The sequence below is a fragment of the Lissotriton helveticus genome, chromosome 11, assembly GCF_964261635.1.
Source record: "Lissotriton helveticus chromosome 11, aLisHel1.1, whole genome shotgun sequence".
NCBI classification, from domain to species: Eukaryota; Metazoa; Chordata; class Amphibia; order Caudata; family Salamandridae; genus Lissotriton; species Lissotriton helveticus.
In genome coordinates, this window is record NC_136072.1 from 180,986,160 (window position 1) to 181,006,690 (window position 20,531).

Below are 20,531 nucleotides of genomic sequence, written 5' to 3' on the forward strand. Positions count from 1 at the left end.
TATGAGCACTGTATTGTTTGCATAGAGTAGGCATGGCAAAACTCTCCTACCTACCCTGGGGAAGTCTGACTGGAGAGCCAAGAGTTCCACCTTGAGGCCGTTAATAAAAACCGAAAATAAAAATGGAGCTAAAATGCACCTCTGGTACACCCCCGTGTACAATTAAAATGATTGGTAAAATCTCCCGCGTGTGAGACTCCCACTGCCACCGATGTATGGGCATGGAGTGAATTCAGTTGATGTACAATACGTTGATCCACTCCTAATGAGGTTAAAATGTCCCACTGCTTAGATTGGTTTACCCGGTCAAAGGCGGACGCAAGGTCCATGAAGGCCAGATACATACTTCCCGATTGGTCCACAGTATACTTGAAAGTCAGAAGATAAAGATTGAGGCATTGATCCGATGTTGATAAGCCTTCACGAAAACCATATTGGACTTCCAATAAGATATGGTTATCTGTGGCCCAGAGAGACAGTCTAGATGGAAGTACCTGGCCCAGGATCTTAACTACAGCATCAATGAGAGAGATTGAGCAGTAAGATTGCGGCTTATCCTTGTCTCCTTTTTTAAAAATTGGTGTTATTGAGGCGGTGGACCAGGAGGGCAATGTCCCCTACAAGGCTGCTGCATTTAGGACTTGGGTTAATAGAGGTTCCCAGACCTAAGGGTTGTCACGAAAGAGATCCGGGAGAATACCATCAGGCCCTGGTGCCTTATTTGATGCCGAAACCTGGAACTTACCTCCTCCAAGGGGAAACTAATTGGAGGAACCACCACACAAAGGGGAATGTCTACACTACGCTTGCCATTGCAGTCTTCACTATAGACTTTTTCAAAATGGGACACCCATTGGTCTGAAGAAATGTGATGGCATACTGTCAGGTTTGTTGGTTCTGCGAAACAGTGACTATTAATAATTTTCCAATATAGGGGAAGAATCCCTCAGTTTACCCGCTTTAGCTAGTTCCTCCTATGCCTGCTTTTGGAGATGACACCTGTGCTCTCTTATCGATTCTGTGTAAAGGCGTTGCACAGGGACACTCTAGCTTTCACCCGTGGCACCTGCTTCAGGGCTGTTTTAAGCCTCCTTAAGGCCTGTGAGCACTTATGATCAAACCATGACGGGGCAGCCTGAGCCCGCCACCCAGCCTGCACAGTTAAAAGACCAGAAACTCTACGGGCAATGGAGGACGACAACCTTAAAATCTCCTCACTCTGTGTGCTAAGATTTAGACAAGCACCTATCTCATTCTGGCATGAAGAAAAAAGGCTATGATTAAAAGCCTTTACATCTATGCTCGCCCATCTAAGTCTCCTGCCCTGGTCTGTGGGAATTAAGGATACCTGTGGCTTACAGGGACCTAAGGTGAGCTGGCCCAACCCCTTTACATTATATAAAAACACAATGCAAAACATAAAATACAATGTCAGACTGCCTGGTGCAATGAACTTCTAGTCTCCTTATAAAAATTGCAGAACTGGGGTCAATAGATGCAGACAGAGTGGATGTAAAAACATAATACTTTTAAAAAAACATGACCCATGGCTACACGTACTTTGAAAGGAAAACATACGGCTTACATGTAATGCCAAATGAATATGGTTTTAGAATTCTCCATTAGCAAAACAAAAAACAGTCTTAGTTTGTAACTGTGACCTAACTATAAATACACTGTGGCTATTTCCACTGTGTAATTTATATCTATAGACACAGCGGATAGGTATATAGATGCATACACAGTAAGTAATGTCAATGACAGCCAATTATAACTGACCCATGCATAGCAATGTTTCGAATAGAATTGCAGTATTAGCCTTGACTAGATGACCTCTTTATAATCTGGCAGGGCAGTAAGGAAAGTGCAATAGAGTTTGTCACATGCATCAATGACAATAACATCAATCTGCTATTTACATATGGCATCAGTGAACCATCAGTTTGCTTCTTGGATGTGGAAGTTTTCATAGCCAACAACCAAATAGAAACTAAATTACACTTTAAACCAACAGCTAGCAAAACCATCTTGCATGCTACAAGCTTCAACCCTAGACACACCATATACTGTATTCCTTATTGTGAAATTCTCAGGGTGAGACGGATATCTAGCAGGGAGGTAGACTTAACCAATGCACAGCCAGAGAGCAAAGAAAGATTCTTAGCCAGAGGTTACTCGGAAAGTATCATCCACACAGCCATAAACAAAACAAGGGATCAATGTAGAACAGACTTACTTTTCAAAACATCAGATAGCAAGTCGAGGCCAACACAAGTAGATTATACAACACAATACACAGGAAATACAAGGTTAATCCTTACGTATAACAAACAGAGGAATAACCTTTGTAGAATAATCAAGATAGATTGGCCTATTGTGTTAAATGATCCGATATTAGGAGAAAAGTTGCAAAAGAATCCAACGATAACCTTTAGAAAGGCAAAATCCATGACTGACTCTCTAGTAAGCAGCAGCCCGGAAGTAACAACCAATACCAGCTGGCTTGCAAAAGGGAATGGATTTGTAAGATGCTCTACATGCAGAGCGTGCAAGTATGGCATAAATAGAACTACCTACTCTACACCCTTCAAAGCCCAACCTATAAAAATTCAGAAACTCTTGACATGCAAAACTGAATTTGCAGTCCATGGGGTGGAATGCTCTTGTGAACTGCGCTACATCGGTAGCACAAGGCTACAGGTTTACAAGAGGATTCTCCAGCACATAAAAGCCATTACCAATTCTGACCCAACGTACCCAGTGGCTGGCCACTTTAGAGAAGTACATGGTAACAACTTAGATCATCTAAAGTTCTTTGTGATGGATGCAATCTCACATATGAAATGAGGCGGGAACAGAGAGGTCACACTGAGACGACTTGAGACCCAGTACATACTTGAACTCGACACCAAAAACCCACAAGGGCTAAATACAAGTGAAGACCTATACACATATCTATAAGGGTTAAAATATATAATAAGTGTACATACTTGTTTGCAAGGGTCAGCACTCTTATCTCGAGAAGTAGAGAATTATACTAGCAAAAACTCCCTAAAAGATTTATAAGATTTAAAAGATTTATATGCATTAATGCACTTTACTATAGGGCATCTGCACTTTATCTTCCCTTCAGTTAATCTCCATTTTCCTTTTGCTTTTTCAACTTAAGTAGGCACATATAGGCAAGTTTGCACAGCAGGGTCACACCAAGAATGGGTGTTTTATGTATTTGCACTATGCACTTTTAACAATGCACTATACAGTTTTAGCAGGAAAATATGCCCACTTGGGCAGTATTAATGAAGTATTACAATTCTGGCATACACAGTAAGTAATGTTCATGACAGCCGATTATAACTAACCCATGCATAGCAATGCATCAAATAGAATTGCAGTATTAGCTTAAGTTGGTTTTTGAAATTATATGTGCTGTACAGATTGATTAAAAATACATTTTCATTCTATTAAAAGCTTTACACTGTGTACAGGAAGTAGGCCGGATGTAAATAATGTGAATATGATGGTATCTGTATTGAGACGTTGGAATGAGACGGAAGTCTGTCTTCTGTATTTATGTTGCACATGTCACTTTAAAAATGAGGAGGGATTAGTAGGCGCTTCATGTGATCAAGACCTGTGAAGGCCAAAACGCGTTATGGGGGAGATCTAAAATAAAGAAAAATTTAACAAAGAAAGTGGAGTCTATTCCTGTTTGTTCCATGTGTCAAGGGAACAATAAAGACAAGGATTTTAAAGCAATATATCTAATTGGCTGTCAACACTCCAAACCAGGAAGTGTTGGCAGCCATCTTGTGAAAACAGGAGCTGCTTTGCGTTGCAGAGAGGTGTTCAGAGGCCACGCCCCTTTTTACACCTCTCTGCAACGCAGCTCTGTGGCGCTTACTGGAGGTACCTAGTGGGCTAGTTTGACCTTAGGGACCCTCAGAATTCAACGGGGCTTAATTTCCCAACTTAAAACGGCCACAGGGCGCATTTACATAATGGTGAAGGGAGGGGACGGGGCCTGAGGTGACGTGTGCAAACATGCCCTGTGGTGTTTTTTAAGTTGGGGAAATAATTCCCCTTCAATTCAGAAGGTCCCTGAGGGCCAACTAGCCCACCAGGCGCTTCCAGTAAGCGCCACTGCGCTGCGTTGCAGACAGGGGGTCCAGGACATGCCCCTTTTTACACCTCTCTGCAACGGCGATTACTGGAGGTACCTAGTGGGCTAGGTTGACCCTAGGGACCCTCAGGATTCAAGAAGACTTAATTTCCCAACTTACAACGGCCACAGAGCGTGTTTACACAGTAGGGAAGGGAGGGCACAGGGCCTGAGGTGACGTGTGCAAGCACGCCCTGTGGCGCCTTTTAGGTTGAGGAAATAATCCCCCTTCAATCCTGATGGCCCCGGGGGCCAACTAGCCCACCAGGTGCTTCCAGTAAGCACCACTGCACTGCGTTTCAAAAAGGTGGTCCAGGCCGTGCCCCGTTTAACACCTCTCTGCAATGGCGCTTACTGGAGGTACCTAGTGGGCTAGTTTGACCCTAGGGACTCTCAGGATTCAAGGGGACTTTATCCCCTACATTAAAACAGCCACAGGGTGTGTTTGCAAACATGTCACCTCAGGCCCCCCCTCCTTTTACCAGTGTGCAAATGCGCCCTGTGGTGCGTTTTAAGAGGTAGTTTTAATCCCCCTGCCCTATTATGTACTAAGGTCTTACAGAGGAGACCGTTGGTAATCACAGGTGTACCGCAACACGTAGTGTTCCTTGGTATATGTAGGTGTTTTCACTGTATTCTAAGTGTCTTTTAGCATAGTACTGGCCCAAGGACTGGTTAGTCAGACTAAGTTACCACCAGTACCCATCTGAAAAGTTGAGGGTACAGGATGATTTTGCAACAAGGCTTCTTTCTGCTCCTCTGTTTGTTCTTTCTGCACGTCTTCCTTCTTCCTGCACTATTCTTTGTCTATGAGGACTTCTGTTGCTTCTTTCTGCATTTCTTTTTTTTCTTTCTGTTTGTTTTTTCTTCTATCTCCACATGTCCTACCTCTGTAGGCAAGGTTAGAAACTAGCATTTAAAAAACCTTTGAAATTCACTCAAAAAACCATAGGTGAGGGAGGAGCCAAGCTCGCGAGCGTAATGGTCGCCTTTTAGCTCGGCTCCCGCAGCCCTCCGGCCTGATTGCCTATCCTGTCTTCTATCCTGTCCGGAGACGACACATTATCGGGGAATTGGAAACAGAACACCTTGTTTGTACTTACCATTTGGCCCGGAGATCTCAATGTGCATCGGCTCCGAAGTTGTGCCCTCCGCAAGATCGGGGCCTCCGTGGAACCTAGACCGGGACCTAGCCTGTGGGATACGACGGCTCTCGGCCCTGGCCGAGAGCGTGAACCAATGATGAGAGCCGTTGTGCGAAAATCCCGGCGATCCTGATCCGGGCCTGCCCTGGTGACCGCGCGGCTGATGTGGGTGAGACGCACCGGGGACTGACTCTGTGAAGGGGTCCTCCCCCCGCCGCTGCTTTGTCCGGCGGCCCTGGTCCTCTGCGCCCGGACTCTGCTTGTTGGGGGCACCGGTGCTGGTGTAGGCGGGGACCCGTATTGGGCGGACATCCTTTCGGCACCAAGGCTGCCATTGCTGGGACCCCCGGAGCTCTGTAAAGTCCTACATTTTTGAACTGTTTTTCCGGGGGTCGTGGAGGGCGGCGACTGGGCTGACTTCACGAAATGGCGGCCGACCCTCTGGAACAAGAATCACCCTGTGGCGGCGGGCTTGGGTTGCCTAATTGTGCGGGGATCTGGTCTGGTGAGCGTGAGCTTACGGTCAGAGATATCCTGGAAGCTCTGAGATCCCTGCGCGCATCCCTGGACCCCGATGTCCCTGTGGGTCCGCCACGATCTGCCGCCATTTTGGGCAGCCGTTTTTTCTTGCCGCCCTCTTGTTTCAGTGAATCCATTGCCTCGCCCCCCTCGATTGCTGCAAGTGTTGCTGCCGCTGATCGAAGATCGTTTTGTGTGCCGGTGACTTTGGAGCTCCCTGTTTTTCGAGGTTCTGACCCCGGGGACTTGGACATTGTGCCGCGGCCCTGTCCGACATGGATGCCTGGAACTATTGGTGGACTGCTGCCTGCACCTGCTCCGATGGCTTTGCCTTTGTCTATCATAGAGACCCCCTCGCCCTCCCCAGCGGCGAAACTGAACTCCTGTTTTTCATCATCCGTGCTGCGATTGCTGATACATCTAAACTCTCTGTTTGGACTTCTGCTCCCTTGCGGACTGATTTACCCCCCATGTTGTTATGGTAGTCACCATTTTTCTCGATTGTATGCTGGTCTTGTATTTAGTATCTCATTTTACACTGTCATGTGGTGGGTGGGATTTGTGGTTCGGAAGGGATGGGGGTGATATGCACGACTCTTGGTTGATTCTTGGTATACGACTTAGTGGCGCAATTGTTTCTACCCGTGGAGAGGTGGGAGGTCCCCTTCTCTGTACGTTTTATGGCGCTTGATGGGGTGTCGTCCTGGTCTGTTTTTGCTGTGATTGTTTGGTTGGGCGGAGGGCGGCGGCCGGCCATATTGATTGCTGTTCTTATGCTCCTCCCTCCTGTTTTCTTCTTTCCGTTTCTGTTCCCTTTTTGTCTCGTTCTTCTCTCTTTCCTTCTCGCTATATTTCGGGTTCTTGTTTAGGGCGACAGGCACGCTGTTTGAAGGGTAGGCCATAGCCTTCTACAGGGGTGCAGGGTGGGATGGGTGGGTTGGGTTCTTTTGTCGTTTGTTTTCTGGTTCTATGGCCCTTTTGTATCTCTTTTTCGTAAAGCCGCGTCTGTCCCGGCCTCCCGTGGTGTGTTCGGGGTGGGGTGTGTGGCGTCGTTAACCCTCCTTTTATGATTCGGTTGCTTTTCTTCTCGATCGCTGTACCCTCACTGGTGCTGATACTCCTGTTGTCTCCTGTATTCCCGCCACGGGACGCCTGTGTCGACGTGTCTTCTTCCTTTCGTTTTTATATTTCATTTCTTTTTCCTTTTTTCATTGTTCCACCTTGTCCTCCTCCCCTCCCCCTCCTTCCCCCCCTCTTCCCCCTCTTTTCCTCGTCCCCGCCCCCCTCCCTCCTTTTTCCTAGAGGTCACTATGACGGGCTGGTTTTGATGTGCTGTTTCTCCGATCCCTCTGTCCTGGCTTAGCTGTGGTTTGGGTGGTGGGCATGTGACGATGATAATGCTCAGGTGTCGATTATGTCTTAATTATCCTGATCTTCTTGTGTGCATTGTGTTGTCTCTCCTGTACTGCGGCCCCTTACCCCCTTATTGACGCTGAGGCTGGTTTTGGGACATCGGACGTCTCTATACTGACAGTGAGCCTGTCATACGCCTTATCCCCATATTATAAAATTAACCTTTTTTTGCTCCTGTGTTTTGGCCCTCTGGTTCCTAAGTCTCTTCTCCCCTTTTAACGATTGGACTGCCTCTGCTTTGTGCTGATTGATTCTGTAATGTTGCCTTGGAACCTCTGATTGCTTTACACATTGCGGCCGGCCGGTTTGGTTGTAGGCCTAGACTTGTATATCCTTTTGATGCCAATAAAGGTTTTAAAAAAAAAAAAAAAAAAAACCCATAGGTTTCAGTCACGTTTAGTTAGAAATTAGCATTTAAAAACCTTTGAAATTCCCTGAAAAAAACATAGGTTTCAGGCACGTTATAGTTAGGAATTAGCATTTAAAAAACCTTAGAAATTCACTGAAAAAAACATAGGTTTCAGGGGCGTTATAGTTAGCTGGACATTTCACTCGTACAAAACCCTAGAAATTCCGCCGTTATAGTTACTTCAACTAACTATAACTCGCTCGCCCGCAATGCTAACTATAATGCCCCTGAAACCTTTGGTTTTTTCAGTGAATATATATATATATATGTCATGAATGATGTAATATGTGATGTCATCAGAAGTGCATTGTGGGGGCGCAAGTCATAGTTAGCTCAACTAACTATAACAGGGGAATTTCTATGGTTTTCTATGAGTGAAATGTCCAACTAGCTATAACTTCCCTGAAACCTATGTTTTTTCAGTGAAAAAAAAAAATATATATATACATATTTATTTATTTCAGAGCTTCACTCCGTCTTCAAAAAACTGCCTTCCCTTGGAGAAACGGAGCACGGACCACAACATTGTGCAACAAGAATATTTTATTGCTCGAAGACCCCTACAGCCATGATGCGTTTTAGCCCGTCACTGGCCTTGATCGCATGACACGCTCTGTCAGGTGAGCAGTTTTTTTATACCATTTTTTTCTCTCATTTTTTTCCTTTTTTTCTATTACTCATCCAGTGTTTTAAAGTGACAAGTGCCTATTTTTAAGAAACATAGAAACAGAAAAGCAGTTTGTATTTTGACGGAAATGGGGAAATATTAGCAAATACATTTCTTTTGCATAAAGTAGCTATTATGGTAAAATACCTGCTTAAAACTCCCAGTAATTGTTTGAAAAGTCATATCAAACAATTTTATTCCATCAATTACGCCCATTGCTAAAATTTCTTGTAGCTTGATGTTCAAAGGACCAATTCATATATTCCATAAAATCATGAAATAAAAGCATTCATATATATATATATATATATATTGCACACAGAACTCCTTCTCCAAGAAAAAGAGGGGCAGAAACCCAGGAGGAACAGGTAGGAAACGCTTCTTTATTGGCAACTTGGCGAATGCATTTCGGCAGTACAACTGCCTTCCTTAGCGCTCAAAGCGTCCCGTGGGTTGAGTGTCACGCTGCCTATGAGTCCCTCATTGATGTTCTTGCTGGTGCAAGCTAGCTCCGCTTGTTATATATATATATATATATATATATATATATATAATAATATATATAATATATATATATATATCTCATCAATATATACATATATATATATATATATATGTATATATGTATATATAAATATATATTGCACTTGCCGCCAGTACTCTGGAATGATCCAAAAACACGGACACGGACCACAGTTTACATTTTCTTCAGATGTTTATTCGGATGCCCACATTACGCGTTTCAACACACAAGTAGCCTAGACCACATGACAGCATTAAAGTAAGTTAATTTCTTTTTAAAATGACAATTTGCTTAACGTGAACTACTCAAAAGAGAGGCAGTGAAGGTAATGGAAAAAATACTCATTTTTATAGTTTGTAGTTTTTTAGGGAGCGAAGGAAGTAAAAGCAACATGGTACAATGCATCATAGTTGAAAATGATTATACAATTGGTTATAAAATTCATGGCAATCATCTTAATGGTTTAAATATAACCCCTTGTATCAGATGTCAAGTAACATTAAGAAAATTAGGTACATAGATGTAATTTTGATTGTATTGTTCACACAGACATTCTGTTTACACAAGATACATGCCTTTAAATGTGCTGTATCCTAGAAAAGGTCATATTGCACATCCTCTAATGATTGCCTGAATTACCATCTTGAAGCAATATATATTTCATTGTGATAATTTGTTACCTATGTGAAAATCACACCCAACAAGGTAATACAAGCTCATCACCTAAAAATACATTTTTACAAATGTATCAGTACTCAAGACTGTCAAAAGTGCTCTAGGTGCAAAATGTGCAAAAAAAGTTAAGAGAATTTGTATCATTTGGCTAAACGCGGAAGCAAATGACCAAATTGGCCTGTATTGGTTATCTTCCGTTTATCGGCAAGGATAAGATCTCAAATTAATGTCTTTTGAAATTACAAGCAACCTTGTGTTGTAAATTGTACTTTTGTATATACTGGGTTCAGCTTGTTGTTATAGTTTAAATACCCTGTTGGCACTCTGAGCTTCGCTATCAAGATAGTGGGCCAGTTCTATCTAATTGTTGAAATATATGGATGTATGTTATGCTTGCTATGAGTATACTTCTGAACGCCCCATAATAGTGGATCTGGTAGATTAAATTGGTGGCTATTTTACACAACAGATAGAGTAAGTCCAATCTATAAATATATAAATACATAAATATACATAAATATTTAAATAACTTAAATTATCTGGTACAAAAGTTAAAAGTGTTTTTTTATAATAAAGGTCTTACAGCAGTGGTGACATCTTAAATGCTGTTATACTAAACTAGATGCAGGTGTATAAATCATCTGTAACATTAAGCCCCACTTGCTGTTTGGAATCCATCTCCAAAATATATTGGGTTTCTAACTTGTGTAATTTATCCTCCCTGTTGCCACCTCTCTGACTCACTGGTACTGAGTCTATGAGGTAATATTTCAAATCCTCACTCCTGGACTTGCGATGGTCCCTGAAGTGTCTGGCAACCCGGTATGTGTTGTCCTGGTTGTTGATAGCTCTCATATGTTGTAAAATGTGTTATGGGCTTGGAGTTTGTTGCTTCCTATATATTGTATGCCATACGGACATATCAGGACATACACTACAAATTCTGTTTTGCAAGATAGAAGTTAGTATTAACCCCCTGTTGACAAGCTTTGCATACTTTGCATTTATAAAAATTCTTATGTGTAGACAACCAGCTGCAGCTTTCAATGATCTCTGGGCTTGTTTTAACCAGTTTGTCTCTCATCGATGGGGCCCTGCTGTAGGTGATTGAAATATTGCTCTTTAAAGAGGCTCCTATGATGGGGTCATCCAATACCAAAGGCCAATTGCGTTTAACAATGTTACGTATTTCTTTGTGTTGCTGACTAAATTCCATAATTATTCTAAATTCTTGTTGTTTGGGTGGTAAAGGGAGGGCCTGTTATTTTCTCTCAGTACTCACTCTTAAGTGTTTGCTGCTGGCATTTAAAATCGTATTCCCTGCTGTTTCCTTACAATAACGTTTTGTTTCTATCTTGCTGTCTGTAATATACACCTGCATGTCTACATGCTTATATATATATATACAACCCCCACACACACACAAACACACACACACACTGATAGATTGCCACTGTGTAGTTATAGTAAGGACCTGGTTACCATAGGAAGAGCTTTTTTTGGTTTGCCAATAGCTTTGGTGTCATTTGAAGAATCTTCACAAAACTTTTCATAAAGTAAAAGTTCATCCACCTTATCACCTTCCTTGAAGGTTTTAAGGTAATTCGTCTAGGAGAGGTCAAGAAACTAGGGTTTTTCCAAAACGCAAAATCTCCAGGCAATTTCAATAGGGATTTTTGTACCGCGCTATAGCTCAAACGGCTGAACAGAATTTCACTAATTATGGCAGAAAGCTAGATATTTACACAGACAGCAAGTTGTTTGTGATTTGTTGTAAATTGTTCAGTAGTATTTGAGAAATGTATGAGTATCTGGTGTGCTAAGTTCGCGGGAGTACAGCAGGCATTCAACTTTTACTAACAGAGCAATCGGAATGGCAGAGACAGGCTCTTTTCCCATCAGCATTTCGCCCCTACAGGAGCGTGAAGCTCCTGTGAGTTTCGTGATAGCTTACACTCTGATCGGCTAGCTGCAACATGAGGAGAAATGCTGAGGCACCTTTTTAGGAGATAGCGACTCAGTTCCTCAAGTCCTGGACATTTTTAACAAAAATAATGTATAAGGAGACAGTGAGGTGCTATCTGCCTTCTGGTCCTTGTGGGGGGATCCCAGAGGGGTAACAGCATTTACAATGCTGTCGGTGCAACGCGGTGCAATTCATTGTCAGTACAACAACTGTGTTATTACCACAAATACCATTACAACACAAGTCATTACAGTGACTTGCTGTAGGGAGCTTTAGGTGTTGGATTTGCAATCCAACACCTTCCCTACTGTTGCACTGACTGGAGTTGGAATAGTAAATTATACTATTCCAAACTTCAGCACCCCCTACAACAAGTGATTGTAATGACTTTGTTGTAATGATACGCGTGGTAGCATTGTGGTTGTTGTACTGACCGTGTTGTAGAGGCATGCGTTGTAAAAGCATGCATTGCAACATCATGTATTCATCCCAGAGGGACCCTTTTGAGGAGAAATATAAGGAAAAGTTTTTTGAGTTTTACAATCCAGTGGGACTCTTGCAAGAGCCAACAGGACTCCCCTGCTCCTGTGAGAGACTGACAGTAGTGCAGGGATGACGCTGGTTCCCACAAGAGTCCCACAGGATCATTAAACTAAATTAAAAAAAGGGGAGGTGAGTGTCAGTGGTGGGTTTTCTGTGTATGTGTGGTTGGCCCTGCATCTAACCCATGCCGAGGGCCATACACTGGTGAGTATTGGCTGCCCAAGGTAGATTGGGTGCAGGGTCAGGCTGTAGGCCAGACACTGCAGCTAACCCAGACACCACACATGTGGCCTTTGACATACATGAGTATGGCAATAAAATATTACTTTGCATAAAAAAACTAGAATGTCTCTAAAAAACAAAGATTAAAGTGATGTTATAGTTAGGCATGGTAATAATATCTTACTTGGCATTAAAAAATCCTCAAAAATTCACTGAGAAAGTCAAAGATTAAAGTGACATGGTGTGGTGAAAATGTCAGTTTAAATGTAACGTTTTAAAATTTAAAAACAAAGAGATTCACCAATGTATAGTTATTTCAAGTAACTATAAGTTGCGCCTGCACCATGCATATCACTTCACATATAAACATGACATGACATGTTCTATGACATCATGATAACATCACTTATGACATATGAAATGACATTATTCTTCACAACACTGTGCATGGGGGCACAAGTCATAATTACTTGAAATAACAATAGCTGACAATTTCACAGTTTTTTTGTTTCAAACATTACATTTAAATTGACATTTTCACTTAACTATAACATCACTCAAGTAGGGTGGCTTCTTGGGTGCATTTCAGTGACCTAGTAAATGTCCAATGTACTGCATGTGAGCATTTGTGCTATTTTTCATTCAATTATTACTTTTGCCACAAGATTACAGTATTCCATGTATTGATTTTTTGGTCAAATGTTTAAGCATTATTCGTTGCTTGCTGCATCCTTAATAAATAAAGGAATATGATGAAGAAGAGGAATGATGGGGCAGTAAAAACATAACTTGTCACAAAGTTTTACTTTGCTGAGTCCAATTTTTCCTTGTCCCTAGCCTCTTAATCCCACATGCCTGTGGCTCTCTATTCAGTTGGATGTGGTCAATTCTGCTTCAGTACCTAATACGAAAAACAGAAGGATGCGGAGCTCGTTATGGCCCAAATAGTCTTGGAACATTAAAGATTACTGCAAAAAGGTTTGCATAATCTGTGTCACAGCAACTAATATGGTATACAATATCAGTCACACTTCAAGGTTTATTCCATATACGTACTCCAGTCTAAAAATAATTAAGGACACATTTAACACACAATTTCGGTCTAGTAATTTACTTAGATCTTCTCCCACCTCATCACTAAGCAATGCTTGAAGAAATTCACTAAGAAAGGTAGAATTTTCAGACCCCATGATGTTTCTTGTCAGGGTTAAAATGAAACCAAAACACAAAAATGGGGCCTGAGGAGGTTTATTGGACCAGCGAGGGCATTCTCACCAATCTATATCGTAAAAAAACACAAAGAGCCCTCGGGTCGGGGGACGCAAGTAGCGAGTGTCCCAATGGGGAAAAAGGGGAGCAAACTATGCTGGAGATGGGGGGAGTCCCTTTTAAGGACAGTTTTCCTCACCCACCAGAGGTATAATGCTTCATCATAAGGATACCTCCTTGCGTCACAAACCTAGTCGTGAAACAGGCTACAACCCCCTCACTGCAAGGGAGGAGCACAGGGATGTTTTTTCAGAGAAGAGGGGTATGCATAAAACCCAATGTGAGCATTGTGTGAAGTAGAGGGAGTGCAGTGCCAACTAAATGGTGGTGAAAAAAGTGATTAAAACTAGCTATGAGGTAAGCCTAACGCAGTATATTGATGCTACTGGTGCTAGGATTAAAAGCAGTTAGTGAATAGTGTGACTGCCGACCTTAGAGGCATTTGCGTTAGAAAGTGATCAACATGTTTCAGCCGTGTGACCTATATGAGTGTCGTGGCTTTCATCAGGAGGTCTTACAAGCTACTGCAATGCATGTGTGCAAAAATTGATAAAACTGAAACAGAAGCATTGGAGTGTAATACAAAACTAGTGATCCGGCTGTTCAGCAGATGCACCGGTAAAACCTGTGGTAAACAAAAACAACATTCTGCACAGTTAAACTAGTGTGGTGGGGTACAGAGAAGTTGAACCACAATCTCTCATATCCATAGAGACACACATCTACAACTTGTACATGAATCGCAAGTGCCATGCAACAGAACTAGTGGAGTGCTTAGTTTAGCGTAAACGTAGTTCTGTATCACTCACCTGCAAAATTCAGGTATAATATATCATCTGTCTTTGGCAGGTAGCCCTAGGTACTAACGCCTATCCAACCTGGTTGGTAGAGGTGGTGGTACTAATATATATATAAAAATGATGATTACGCCCAGTTTTAAGAAAAGAGAGACAGAGACAAGTATCCAGAAGCTATGAACTGTATGTATGAGACCTAATGACAGATGTCTAAATTCAGTCCGTAATGTATTGAGAAGCTCAGGGGAGAGGAAGGGACATACATATCGAGAAGGCTCCATGTGGGCTGGTGTCAGAACCCCTAAAGGTACTCGTGATTCTGTTGGTGGTTACCACATAGACATGTCCAGAAAGAGGAAACATTACCCAAGAAAAAGCACATGCAGCCCTTTGTGATGCTTGGCAAATGATGTGGAGAAGCGTAGTGCCTAGATGTGTATCTGACCCCTAATCAGAATCAGTGGGACAGTAAAAGTGCAACATTTACATTGCAGCCTACCTTGAACAACAACAACGCGTTAATGACACGGAGGAGCAGGATCACAAAACTCATTAGAAATGGCCCGGTTCTCTGGGATCTGTGGGGCATATTATCAAGGGATTTATCTCCGATTTTTTGGTTTTAAAAGCCAAGAAAGCGGAGATAAAATTATCTCCCTATCAGCAACAGGGAGCTAACACGCAAATTCACATGTTAGCACCCTTTTTCTCTACGTTTCCCCTTGCATCTCTAATGAGATGCAAAGGGGGCGTTCCAGAGAAAAATAACAGGAGAAATGTTGTTAAGCGACATTTCTCCTATTATCAAGAATTTCGCTAATCCTGTTAGAGATAAAAAAAAGCAGTGCTAACCGCGGTTAGCACTGCTTTTTTTACACCTGGTATTTACCTGACTTATCCATGATATCTTATGGCAGGTGGATATCATGGCTAAGTTTGTGAGCCCCTATCATCAAGCTAACGCCAAACTTCGAGAGATTATCGTTGGTTTTCCAGCAATAATCTCTCATTTGGCATTTAGCGTGAGGATTTTTATCACTTTTGAGATAAACCTTGCTAATAGCAAGTTATCTCTGCGATAATTTCCGGCGATGCTTAGAGTTAAAAAATTCGTTGCTAAGCATCGTTAGCGTTAAATATCGCTAATCGTTGGTAATATGCCCCTAAGTTTCTTGGCGAGTGACAGTTGCTTTCACCGACCAGGGGGGACAAAGAACCCAAGTGGTTCATAGTCGCTCAGTTAGTGTGTGCACGGGGGAGGAGGAGAAGCATGTGGGGGGAACGCAAATAGTCACTACCGCTCAACTCGAGCGTGGGATCCACGTCATCTGTCCACTCGACAGGAAAGGATGGCTGCTTGCAGGTATCCGGTTGATATAACCGATGCGAACTATGGCCTGTGACCTGCTGCCAGAAAGCAGTTCTGGGAATGCTGGGAACTGTAGTTCCGTGGCAGGGTGAGTGCGAAAACGTGCAAAGCGGAGATCCTGATCAATCACTCGTCGCCGTGGGGGGTGCTGCCAAGCAGTAGCCCGTTCTGGCAGTATAACGTTGGGGTCAGACTTAAAGGTACGGGGAACACACTTGGTAGAGCAGAGTAAGGGAAAGATACGTGTGTATAATGCATGGTAGAGCTAAGAGGAGGGCTTCTTTGAGGGTAGCCATATGGTGGCAATGACACAAACAGAGCCCACAGAAATTGTATGACTGTTAATTGCCCAGCAGGTGAAATGGGTGCTGAAGCACATGTTGCAGAGCATGGGGCTGAAACCACATGTATCTGTGATATAAGAGGGTCAGCGACAGGTGTGGTGGGTATCCCAGGACATGGGCCCCTGGTGCTGAAGCTGGACAGACTAGTTGAGTAATAGTCACGGTATCTCATCGTTGAGCCCATTGACAGAGGTGCCAAGTCTAAAAACCCATCATTGCTCGATACGCAGCAATCTTTTCATTACGTTGGATGTAGTTGAGTAAAGGTTGGGTTTGTCAAGTATTGTCCATCTCAGAGTGTCGGCTTGGTGATTCATTTAAAGGACATTTTTGGTTAGTTTGGTGGTTTGTTTGGCACATCTTATGGTGCTTTTATGCCGAAAGAATGTGAGTTTTCACTTTCTGTCTGGTCATTCCAACATACCTCAAACCACATTAGCAAGTGATGAGTTATATTACCCTTTCACTGTTGCATTAAGTGCGGTTTCAGAGTTCCCATGTTTTGTCAGTGACAGTATCGATTATCTTGGTTGCTGACGTCTGGGCACACCCTGCATGTGCCACATGGGAAATGTCCTTGGACAGGCGGAGGGTCCCACTAAGTATTCTGTCTGACAGGTGTTGACAGGGCGGGGGGAGGAGTGTGTACTAAGCTGTCTCTTCAAGTACAACCCCTTTTAATGTGAATAACGGTTTCTCCAAGTTCAAGGAGCCTTTGTTTAGGATGTTCCAGTTTTTGTTGATGGATTTCTTTACCTCATTAATGGTGTTGACACAGACCAATCTCGTTTGTTCTTGTCTGTTGGGGTTGGTGTCCACCAGAGCATCCCTGTTGTTGTTTAGTGCTCGTTTAGCCGATTTCTTGATGAGCGTCGCCGGGTAATGTATATCCAAAAGGTTACTTCGATGTTTTGTACACCATGCATGTTGCTGCGTGTTCTTTATATTTCTCTATGCTTGAGCAGTGTAGAATGTCACGCAGAGCCTTGTGGGGATGGCTGTCATACGTCCGGAAAGCGTTATGGGCCATGGGTATCTGGTACAGTTCCGTTTTGAGGTGACCATCAAATAGGACTATGAGAAGGTCTAGGAATGGGAGCTTTTCTTTACTGTAGTCACAGTTGAATCGAAGATGTCAATTTTGCGTGTTTACCCACTGATGGAATGACGTGATCAATGCGGAATCACACGCCACACAACAAAGATGTCATCAATGTACCTCTTCCAGAGCCTAAGCTGTAAGAGGTATGAGTTGTTGTTAGACAGGACGATGTTTCCCTCAAAGACATGCATGTAGAGATTAGCCAGACTAGGGGGGAAGGTGCTGCCCATCGAAGTACCGAATAGTTGTAGGTAACGGTGGTCTTCGAACTAAAAAAAGTTCATGGCTAGTGTGGCGCACTCCATGATGAAAGGTATTGGTGTAATGGTGTCTGGTGGGTTATGATTCAGGAGGCTCTCAATAGTGGCAAGGGTCTGATCCTAGGGGATACAGGTGTATAATGACTCAACATCGAAAGACACAAGGTAGTCTGTGGCGTGGTTGAAGTCAGTCTCCCGGAGTAGATGAAGTACATCCTTCGTGTCTTGAAGGTAAGTAGTTCTGAGTTTGACCAGTGCGCATACGAAAAAATTCACAAATTTGGAGAGTGGTTCTATTGCTGAACCAATACCAGGGATGATATGCCTCCCTGGTGGTGGTCTCTGGGGCTTGTGGATTTTGGATAAAATGTAAAAATAGGGAGTAACGGGTTCCTTAGTTTCAAGGAACTCTGCTTCCTTAATAGTGATCCTCCCGTTGTCCAGGGTGTTTGTTGTCATGGTGGCGATGATGTTGGTGATCCTGTCTATGGGGTCCCGATGTAGTTGGAGGTAGGACGTTGTGATGCTCAGTTGGCGGAAACATTCAGATCTGTATGATGTAGTGTCCAAAACAACTATGGCACCACCCTTATCAGCTGGCTTCATGGTGATGGTCTTATCCATACTGATTGTGCAAAGGGCCTGCTGTTCTCTTTTGGGAATGTTGTTATAAGCCTTAGGTAGTGAAGACAGTCCAGAGTCTAAATACTTCAACCCAGCTTTTTCAAAAGTGGCTACCTTAGCAGGCTCTAAGCTAATGGGGGTTAATAGTCTATTTGGGATGCAGATCAGTATTTGTGGTTTCCATGCCAGTCTTGTCTGTAAAGAAGACATGTAGTCTCGCTTTCTGAAAGAATCGATGAACCTCTTGATGGAGTTGGAACAGGTCGCCACTGTACATGGGTACAAAGCAGAGTCCTCAGTTAACTACATGTTTCATCCTCTGTCAGTAGGTGTTGGCTGAGGTTGACTATTAAGCTGGCTCCCTGCTCGGTCCTTGCTGTTGCGATGTTTTGGTAATGGTCTGAGTGTTGGATGGGGATGCTGGAGGGCTACAGTAAACTTGTTGCCGTTGTCTCCCTCTCAATCGGCCATGGCCCTGCCCCAAAAAAGGCGGGTTTTAAACCTTGTGATGGAGGGGGTTGGAACCCCACCATGGGTCCTTGCGGTCCTGGGCAAAACGGTTTGAAAGGGGATAACCCCAAGGTGCTGGTGGCCACCATTGGTTCAGTGGAGGTCCCCTTCGTGCACCACGCCATCTCCTCTGTCCCTTTTTATGTTTGTTCTGGCAGTGTGCATCTGTGCTAGCATCAGAGTCTCTAGACCACTCTTTCTTATCTGAAGAGGAGTAGTGGGAGCCATAGAGTCTGCCACCTCTGTTGAATTCTGGTGGTTTGTAGGATTCATCAGTGTAAGGATAGACTTGTTCATGGGAGAATTTAGACTAATCCTTTTTGAATTTATTGATTTTACTAGTCAGGAGTGACTCCTTGTAGTCCTTGGTCATTTTGTTGGTTTCATCCAAATAGTTCTTGAAAATGGTGTAGCCAATTATGGTTTTAATCTGTGACTCCAGAGTCTGGATCTCTAGCAGGATAGTGTCAGCCACCTTTTTCGCTGTGCTTATAATCAGGATGAGCCAGTCTCTAGTGCAGCGCCATGCACTGAGGGACCAGTCCTTCAGGAAGTTCTTATTATCTAAGAAGCTTTGAACAAGTTAGTCACAATCCAACCCGTAGGGGCACAGTTACGTCTAAGGTATTCCGTCATGATTGACGCATGTGTGGTGGTCCTAATATGTATGTGCTTGAGACTTAGAAGTTTGCTCCAGTCATCAGTTACAGCAATGGTGTGGGTGAGTGGTGTGTCTAGTATGCTTGGAGTAGTTAAGATGTCAAGCACCATGGCATCGTCAAAAACCAATCCGGTAAGGTCAACCATAGTGGTAAGGAAAGGTGTGATGATGGAATAACTCGCTGGATACTTGTCACAAAGGTAACTAGGAGAATGGTGGGCCAGCAGCTGAACTTCTGCTCAAATTTAAAATGAAGACTAGAAAGAACAAAAAAGTAATATTTTATACGTTGTTTGGCCTAATGACTTTATTGAAAAACCAATACTTCGCAACTACTCAGGATCTAAGTTGCTCATCTGCATTGAGACCACAGAAACATGTTGGGTACCGGTATGCCTTCTCATCTGAGCTGTTGCATTTCTACATCTAACAAAGAACCCACCCTCCAAAGTAGATATTAAATAAGAAGTTTTCATTTATGGATTGTAATTGTTTATCTGGATAAAGGTTTTGCACTTGAGAGTTCCTATCGCAAAGAAGATCGTCAATGATTCGATCTTTGCTGGGGAATAGTTCGCAGTGTAGTATTGCTTTCCTCTGTATAAGTGTCTAGTCCAATTATGTCTTTGATAGATAAACAACATTAGCAGAGCAAGAAAGAAACAGAGGGGCTCATTAGGATGGCGGACGGAAGAGCCAACGCGGCCCTGGAGTAGGCGGAAAAACCCTTTTCCGTGTCCGCCTGCCGCGGATACTCCGTCCGCCATATCAGGATAGGAAAACGTGTCAAATTTCCGTCCGCGACGGTAAAGCACGCACCGCCGTCGAACTACACACGACCACGCGGCAAACGGAACACATCCGGAGGCTCCGCCGTACGTACTGACGTCTAAGACCGTCCCCCAAATCAAGATGGCGGAAAATACACATAAAACCGCTGCGGAAAAAAAACCTGTCTGAACACGGCGGAATCCCCACAGCGAACATAGGTGACATAGCAGAGATACCCACCGCAAGCTGACCACCACCATGGACCCAGCGCTACACGCTTTCCCGGTGCTCTTCACGATCCACCACGTCCTAGTCATGGCCCTCCATCGACGCCGACGCAGGTAAGGCACAAACCATCGGCTGCATGGAGGGGAATACCAGCAAGGGCCGTGATGTAGGGAGGGGGAGTGTCATGTTACCGAAATCACTGATGACAAGCAAATAGAAATACACATTTGTAGTACGCAAGCATGAATGACAACGACAAACCACGAGACATGATTGACTACCTTTATTGCACATAATAGGGATATAATCACTGTGTGGGCACCAGAGCAGCTACATCAGAGGCAGCATGTGA